Below are 7,797 nucleotides of genomic sequence, written 5' to 3' on the forward strand. Positions count from 1 at the left end.
TAATTAGAAAGAATGATTGCATCAGCACAGAGCTGGTATCAGCACGGAGCTGGCATCAACACGGAATTGACATAATTTGAAAAAGAAATACATCAGCACAGAACTGACATCAACACGGAGTTAGCAAACATTTAAAAAAAATTACATCAACACGAAGTTGGCATCAGCACGGGGTTGGCATAATTAAAAAATGATTACATCAACACGAAACTGGAATCAACACGGAGTTGGCGTAATTAAAAAAACGAATACATCAGCATAAAACTGGTATCAACATGAAGCTGGCATAATTAAAAAAAAAATTAAATCAGCACGAAGCTGGCATAATTAAAAACGTGATTATATCAACATGAAATTGACATAATTTGAAAAAAATTTACATCAACATGGAGTTGGAAGAACGCTTTGTGAAACACAGGTTATTGCAAATGAGTCAAGTTGGAAAATACCTTTTTTGTTAACCCCCAATCCAATTCTCTAAAATCAATATCGGCCAGTCAAATCCCCAGGAAAGAGGTGGCGCACAATGCTTTAGCAAAGGCACTATTAAGTTACCTCATTTTCTTGAATAGATATAATTCATTCCCTTCATATCAACAGGGCTAGATCATTCTTAGGCACCGACTTTGATCAAGAATTTCAATTGATTTTTTTAAATATTTTTTTAATAATAAATTTTTTAATTTAAAAAAAAAATTTAATCTAATTTGTTGAAAAATAATTGGATTCATTTGGATTGATAGGCTGATTGTTGATCTTGATGGACCATGGTTCAGGTCGAAGTTAAATGTGGGTCGTGGGCCTAGTTTGAAATACATGTGGGTCATGGACCTAATCTAGATGGATATGGATCGTAGACCCGATTTGAATTGGATATGGGTCGTAAACCTAGTTCGAGATGGATGTGGGTCGTAGCCAACTTGAAATGGATATGGGTCATAGACCAATTTAAAGTGGATATGGGTCGTAAACCCATTTTGAAGTAGATATGGGTTGTGGATCCAGTTTAAAATGGATATAGGTCGCAAACTCATTTTGAAATGGATACGGGTTGTGGATATATTTTGAAATGGATATGGGTCGTAGACCTAATTTGGATTAGATATGGGTCGTGGACCCATTTTAAAGTGGACATGGATCGTTAACACAATTCGAAGTAGATATGGGTCGTGGACCCATTTGAAAGTAAATATGGGTCGTGGACCCATTTTGAAATGGTTATGGGTCATGGACTCATTTGAAATGAATACGGGTCATGAACCCGTTTTGAAATGAATATGGGTTGTGAACCCATTTTGAAATGGATCTTGGTGATAGATGATAATAGGTTTGATTGTGGCCAAAGTTGATAGTTGAAAGTGCCATCGATTCGCGGGGTGTGTAGATCCACTTTTGACTTTGAGATTTGGGAGTCGCCACCTAGTTATTACGGTCTAGGAACCAAACATCGACTCGAAACAGATAAAAATAACTAATCTACTTAAAAAAATACTGAGTCCGGGGATCACATTACGGAGTTGGAAAGTGTTAGACACCAACCCCGCCTGGCAAACGCCGGTCTTTACTAATTTCCAAGAATATTACATTGCTAAAGACCTAAAGTAAATAAAAAAGACAAAGAAATTATACCTGTGATGATCGCAACGACTTATTCCCTCAGATATGGTAGAACTGCTTCTCGTTTAAATTCTCCTCGCTTTATTAGATCCCCGGATCTACTTCGAATCTCCAAAACGAAGTATCTCCTCCTTAAATCTGAGTTTTTCCTAGTTTTGTGAAGAATTTCTAGGTGGTTTTTGGAGAGTTTTTTAGAGTCTTTTTTATAAAAGTCAAAGTTTGGATGATAGGTAAGGTGTTAGGGCTTCAAAATCAAGGTTTTGGGAAGGCTAGGGTGGCTTTTTGACCTATTTTTTCTAAGATTTTCTTTTGGATACGAGATTAAGGTGTGGGGGCTCTTATTTATAGACTTTTTAAGGTAGAGTTAATGTTTAATTAGGTTTCCTTTAGAGTTTTAATTAGAGTTTTAACTTAAAACTTATGAGATTAACTTTGTCTTTTTAGATTAGGGTTTTAATTAGGGTTTTGACTTAAGTCTTATGAGATTGACTTAGTCTTTTTAGATTAGGGTTTTAACTTTAGTCTTATGAGATTGACTTAATTCAGATTTTTAAATTAATTTTATTAAGATTTTACTTTACGTTAATTAATATTTTATTTATTAATTTCGAAATTAAAAATTTTTAAATTTTGAAAAATTACCGTTTTACCCCCGAAGAGAACTTTTGTGTTTCAAATCGATTTTCAATGTTCCGGGATGTTTTGGAATCGATTTTTCATAAGGAATTCAATGGGATTATTGGTTTGTGTTATTTATGAAATTTTTTGACGTGAAATGATTGTCAACCCTTATGAGTGGTATTTTCGTAATTTTGTTGAATTTGGTGAAAATTGACGAAATGATTTATTTGATTTCATTTTATTGTTTTATGTATTCTAATGGGTTGTCCTAAGCGTAAGGAGGGCTCTAATGATGTTTTGATGTTAGGGGTATTTTGATAATTTGGTTATTTTTTAGTGATTTTTATCGTAAAACTTCTTTTTGTCTGTGAAATGATGGTTTCTATGTTTTTGGGGTTATATTTTCCTAGCGTAGCGTGGTTTCTATAATTTTGTTAGTTTGAGATACCTCATCTGAATTTCTGAAACATATCTGGTAACAAATAAAGTATTGAAATAATCTTCCATCATTGGGAATCGTTGCGATCGAGTTGACGAGTTGATTAATCAGGCAAGTGCAAAAATAAGGTGTCTACAATAGTGTGCCACATTAGGTCGAGATCAATTTCGATCGGTAGAGAGTAGACGAGCTCTGTTTGATTAAATAAAAAGTAGTAAGTGGTAGGCCCTAAGCTTAACGATAAAAGTGATTCATTTAATCATTTCTAAGCCTTAAACCCCAAAATAAAAATAAAGTCTTAGAGAAAAGTTGTCAGGATTAATGTAAGGGAGAAATGAACACACACAAAAAAAATTATGGTCCGTATTTAATGCATGGACCAGGTACTTTTATACTAGTTCATGCTTTAAATATGGACTAAAACCTTAATTTTCGAAAAAAAAAATATTGTGTACCCTCACACTGGTCCATGCTGCATGCACAGACCTAAGAAAATTTCTCAAATCCGTGTTTCAAGCACGGACTAAATCATTTTTCTTAAGTTCGTGAATGAAACATGGACCAGATTCTGACAATCAAGAATTGTTCATGATATTTATTTTAGGCCCTAAATTCTAGATTTTGAGGCACATTGTCTCTATTTTTTGTCTTGGACCACAAATTTTTTTTATGAGGGTGCAAAATATAAAGAAAGAATATGTTCCCTATTTACCAAAGGGAACATGCAATGACAATAAACGAAAAGCAGTCTAAATCTATACAACTTGCCTTCATGGGTTAAAAAAATACAACATATAAACATGGGATGGATACACATTTGATTTTGAAAAGCTTAGTGTCATAAGTTTATTAATTACGCTTTGATGCATGTGGGCTTATGAGCTATTTTTTTGCTACTCATTCTTCAAATCTCAATGTACATCGAACTGTCCACGTCTTAGATTGGTGAATGGGGTGGATGTTCACCTCCCTGCCACCCAAAATAACCATCTTGAAGGCTTGAGAGTACCGGCATTTAGGGCTAAGATTTTAACAAATGAGGGGTTGTTTATGCATTGGGTTATGAAATGCATGTGCACGTGCATTTTTTTTAAAAGTGTATCCATCCTTACATTATTTGTCCCAAGATAAAAATAAAAAACAAAAAGCATAAGTACGTAAATATTACATCCATTCTTGTATGACACTTGAAAAAAAAAACATAACAAAAGTTAGTAAACAAACTAGAGAACAAAACAAATGGAAACACGTATTTTATTTTTGAAAAATGATCGAATCGAAAAAAAGGTCGAACCCACTAGTGTACCTCCCCAGTGGAGTCGTCAAGCTGTGGACACGAGATTTTTGTTTCCAAATATCTCTCCCACTTGGGGCTTTGGAGTCGCCACCATTCTTTTTGGAAAAATGCGTGAATGATCACCCGGATTTCATTTTTTTGAAAAACATGTTATTTTGGCATTTTAGTGACTCTTGTACGGATAGGACTCATTGGTCCAACTTTGGATCTATGTAAGGGGGGGTCAATGTTTGGAAGTAGGAAAGGTACTAGGCACCTTACTCCCTCCACCGTTGTGGTAACTTCGGATTCAGTCATTTTGAAAATAAAATAAAATGAAAAGAATCGAAAAGATCCGATATGTGCCCTTGAGTGTGAGGGACTTTGATTTTGAATCAAACCGTTAAAGGTACTCTTATTGAAAAAAGGGCCCTTCGATGGTTCAAATCTTTCGTAGTGTGTGCAAAGGTGTAAAGAAATGAGAGAGTAAAAGAGGGGAAGTTGGAGGGGAGATAAGGGAGTGTTTATTGGTTGTTTTTTATCCAAAGACCCACCTTGTTCTTCTTGACCTTCAAGGTGATGCTTCCTTGACTTTTCTTGATTTATTTGAGAGAGAATAAAGAGTTGAGAGCAGAGAGGTGAGTTGAGAGTAAAGAGAGTTTTAATTTTTAAGGGGAGTGATTTTTTTAGTTTTTGGAGTTTTTCATGAGAGGGGAATTGTGTTGAAAATGGGGAGATATTATAGGATTTGGAGAGGAATTTTTACGGGTAGAATTGGGTGAATTAATGAAAATGGGAAAAATGATTTAAAGATTGTGAGACAGGATATTTGTAAATTGATGGTGGTAGGAAGGCATTTATGGAAAGGGGTATAAATGGATTATTTGTAACCCAAATGGGTTAGATCTTTCAATCCATTTGGATTGAGTGTTAGGTAAAGTGGAATCAGTGGTGTTTGATTTAGAGAATGGGGGTGTAAGAGAGTGGTTGATGGGTTGAGTGTTTGGTGAGGTGAAAATGAGTAATGTTTGGTTTAAGAAAATGAGGGTGTAAAAGGGTGGTTGATTAAGTTTTGGGAGGGTGAAGAAGTGGTGACATATGTCAAAAGGGGTGCAGAGATGGAGTGTTAGATGAGTTGATTAAAGAGAAGGGTATGGGTTTGACTTGTAAGAATGAGTTTGTAAGGAATGATGAGAATAGGTTAGAGAAATGTGATGAATTGATGTGTGAGTTCATGATGTTTTTAAAGAAAATGTGATGAGGGTTGGTAATTGGATGGGAAGTGTGTTGAGACTGTGAGATGTGTCCCACCTTGATGATCTTAGGTGATTGGTTATGATGTTTGGGTTTGGGTAAGATAGTTAGGTAGTGGGTTGAATAGGTATAGTGTTAAGTTGAGTCTAGTGAGCTTGGGTTTGGGTAAAATGATTAAGGCTTGGGTTTAGATAGAATGATTGAGCTTGGGTATAATAATGGGTTGTATGTTGAATAGTAATAGATTTGGATTAAGGTTGGAATGGGTAAAGAGACGAGAGGAGTGGTGAGGAATCTTCGGTTCATGGACCACATGAGAAAGGCCTTAGGCCATTTATTGAAAAAAAAAATAGAGATTTTTGGAGTTTTGGGCTTTGAGGACCCATTCTAATTTTTATGGATTTTTGGGCATTTCACGTCGAGGGCCCCATCAAGTTTGGGTGTCTACAACAAGTATAGTTGAAGTTTTAATTATTCATTTTATGATGTATTTTTAATTGTTTATAATTAGTAGTTTAAAGTTAAATCTTATGCTATAAATATTTTATTATATAAGTTATCTAGTAAAATAGTTTATATAAGTTATTTATTATATAAACTATATAATTTATATAAATTATTTTATAAATTACATTAGTATAATTTATATAAGTTATATAGTTTTCTTTATACAAGTTATTTTATAAGTTATATAAATTATTTTCAACGTTATTTATAAGTTTATATGTTATAAATTATTTTTAATTATTAATTATTAAAAAAATTCAAAAACTTTTGGTTTAGCTGACTTGAACCAAACCTGGAACTGAGTTTGAAACTGAAAAAATCAGTTCAATTCGGTTTTGATTCTTCCCATTCGAACAAAACCCAAAAACTTCAGTCTAATTTCAATTTTAGCCAAATTTGAACCAAAATTGAAAATTCGGTTTGGTTCTACTTGAATCTACATGCCTAACTACCGATGCACCTTGCCACCAAAAATGGGTGTATTAGCTAAAGTTGTGATTGAGGGGACTCGATTTCATGACCTTGCGGAGCACACCAAGGAAATAGCACAACCTTGACGATGATGCACATAATGGAATCTTAATAATCCATTGAAAATGAATGGTATTTTTGTTTGAGTCGTGCTGGAGTGACCTCAAGTTGGAACCTCATGTTGCACTTCTTGTCATGAAAGTGGATAGGAACTGTAGATGTTTTTCATTCGTATCTTGATGAAAAGCATCTATGGTTCCCATATATTTTCACGTCAAAACTGCAATATAAGATTTCAGTCTGAGGTCACTTCAGCATTATTCTTTTTTTTTTTTTTTTTTTTTTTTTCTTTTTTAAAGATTAAAGGGGGGTTTAGGCAAACCCCTAACCAGAAAACAAAGGACTACAAACGATCATAAATGTGCCCACTAACATCTTTACAAAGGATCCAAATTAGCTCACTAAGGGATAGGGTCTAGCCTGAGGAAGGGAGGAAGGAAGGAAATCAATTGCTTGGTTAAACTCTCAGAAGTAAAAGTAGAAGTCTATCCTGAGGAAATGTCTAGCTCTAGCTCTAAATTCCTTTATCAGTCTCTCATCACTCCAAGGAGCTTCGTACTCCCCCTTGATACAATCAATCGGTAGCTTTGAATCATCTCTAACCTTCAACAGGTGGATGTTAAGCTCAAAAGCCATTAGCAGCCCCTTCAGCATGGCTTGTAGCTCGTGTGCCAAAACTAATTTGGCATGAGTGTTTTTTGGGAGGACTCTAATGGCACTACCATTGCTATCTCTAATGATTGCTTCTCCTCGCCTCCAGAGTTAATTCTAAAGGAGCCATCTGAGTTCAGAGCATGAAAGTTGTCTGCGGGCTTGATCCAAGAGCTCTGACTTCGAACTTGGGGATAGGTTCAAGAGTCCATGAATTCTCTATTCGAGGCATTGTCCTCTATGCTTTGGATTACTTCATCATTACTCTTTTTGTTTTATAATGATGTTGGTTAGTGGACAAAAGTGTTGCTTTCCAATTAATAGAGAGAGCTGCAATTGGAACCCCAACTTTTACTTATTACACCTAAATTAAAATAAAGAAAATAACTAGTGTATAACAAGTAAAAGTTGGGGTGCCCATAGCTGCTCTCTTAATACATTACAACACAAGACTTCTGCATTTGTATATTTCTTTTTTTCCTCATCGTGGGTCTCCCAAGGACACTTGACCTACCCTTCCCAACGAGCTTATCAAGGCTCGGCTGGCCACTAGGTCAACCCCCAGGGTTAATTTTGACTCAATATGTCTGTGTTTCAGTACATGAAACAAAAGGATAAATTCGATGCCAAGATCCCTCCAATTTAACCCTTTTTAAGGTAGTTTTTAAAAAAGTCATCAAGTTTACCCCTTTTTCCGCATAGTGTTCAGAGTCATGTTAATATTGGTCTTGGGTCAAAAATTTATTGATCACATGTTCTTGTATAATGATTCTCCCCCACTCTCACGCCAACTCAAAAACAGGGGTCTTATATTACATTAGAATAAGAGGGGATGTGTGGATTACTTGAGAATCAAAATCGATTTGCTTCAAAACGAAGATATCAGTTAACTATGAAATGG

This window comes from Akebia trifoliata, chromosome 13 (assembly GCF_017979445.1).
Source record: "Akebia trifoliata isolate Shusen 1 chromosome 13, ASM1797944v1, whole genome shotgun sequence".
NCBI lineage: Eukaryota > Viridiplantae > Streptophyta > Magnoliopsida > Ranunculales > Lardizabalaceae > Akebia > Akebia trifoliata.